Consider the following 1,873-nt stretch of genomic DNA (forward strand, 5'->3'; position numbering starts at 1 on the left):
TTTTTTTTGCTCCCAAACCAGAACCCCTATGTGAAGCTTACTTAAATGTCTCTGGCTTTTCCTCGACAACTTTATATGTCCCACCCACTAGAGCCCTCTTGTCAGACTCCATTAAGAAGTCAGCTTGCTCTACCTGAGTGCCTACATTTCTTCAAGACTGGAAGCTCCTTGAACCGGACAAATCTGAGATCCCCAAACTAAAGACATTTCCTTTTTCCCTGGTATGTGGACTTTCATTTTATTCACTCCACAAACATTGATCTTCTCTGACATTCCTCTCACTACTCTAGGTTCTTATTTTTTTTTCCACAAAAAAAAATGCTAGGCAATCTTGACAGCATATCAGTTTTCCTTATGATGGTTAAATGTCAGCATTTCATCAAATAGTCAGTGTCTGGCTTAACACGGAGCTGTTTTTCAATGCTACTTTTACTCTATTTCATGGATGTTTCTTTCATATATATTTTAAGGCAGTGCTAACCAGAAAAGCCCTTAATAAGGCCCTTTCATGATAAATTTTTTAAAATATACATTTGTAGTAATAAGAGGAAAGAAGTAGCAAAAGAAATGTAACTCTGGTGGTCACATTTTCAAGAGGCAACATGGACAAATTGGATGCATGTGGGAGAACTGAGATGCAGTAGAGGAGAAGGTCTTTTTTAAGGGAAGACTAAAGAAACAAGGTGAACAGGAGACATGAGAGCTATATAATTGAATTGGTTATTCCCAAAGACCTTGCTTCAATAGGAAAGATACCTATTTATCATAAAGTAGAGGTTGTTAAATGAATGAGCCTGTTTAACCAGAGCCTGTTCAACTACAGGAGAATGTGGATGCCCCTTCGCTGGGTTGTGTACAACCTAGGCCGACTGGGCTGAGTGCCACAAGCCCAGTGCTTGTGCACCTAGGGGACTGGGCTGCTGCATGGAAGGAGCTTTGCTAGACAGTAGAGAGGCTCTCTTCAAAGATTATAACAAAATTACCCTTCAATTTTTATAGTTTTTTGGGGAGCATAGGATTTTGATTTGCAAACTGTTCCCAAGAATCCCATGCTTACAGAAAGGGCTGAGCTTTCTGAGTCAACCAAAGGAACCCTTCTATCTGTTTTTGCACAATAAGCTTGTATATAAGTTAGCTGAGAAGAATCTAGTCCTATGACATTCTTGTCAAGTTACACTTTGAAATCATTTTGTACCAAGTGCTGGGGATAGCTAGGTTTATTCCCAACAACTCTAAATTGTCTCCAGAACTAAACCTAACATCCTCAGGGTGACATGCAAGGCCATTCACGGTCTGACCCTCACTAGTCTCATCTACCTCCACTTTCCCCAGCCTAGCCCCAAGCTTCAGCCAGGCCAGACGTTTCCTCTTCTCTAAGTGCATAGTATCCTGTAATACCTATTTTAGCACTTAATCCACTGTGTATACTTGTTTACTGTCTTTGTCTGGCACTTCAGTGAGAATCTTTGCTTATCTTTGTTTTCTCAGCATATAACAGTGCCTGGCATAATGTTTCCTCGAAGAAAGGCAGGGAAAGAAAGAGAATGAAATGTTTTTCAACATGGTCTCATCAGATGGGTGGGTTACCTTGGAGTTTAACTGGCAAACCCTTGTAGAAGAACAGTTGAAATACTTACCCCAGTTCAGTATTTTCCACTTTTCTCATAAGTATGAACTAGAGCCTACAGTTCTGAAATGGAGCTGACATTTTAATGAGCATCCACCAGAATTCCTATGATCAAACAAGTTTGAGAAACCATGTCCTAGTTTATTTCTATAACAAATTTAAAGTCCATTCTTATATTTCCAACTCAACAGATTATTTAGCATAGATAAATATTTCGCTGCTTGCCATTGTGGTTACACGGAATCA

The sequence above is a fragment of the Pteropus vampyrus genome, unplaced genomic scaffold (assembly GCF_000151845.1).
Source record: "Pteropus vampyrus isolate Shadow unplaced genomic scaffold, Pvam_2.0 Scaffold67, whole genome shotgun sequence".
NCBI classification, from domain to species: Eukaryota; Metazoa; Chordata; class Mammalia; order Chiroptera; family Pteropodidae; genus Pteropus; species Pteropus vampyrus.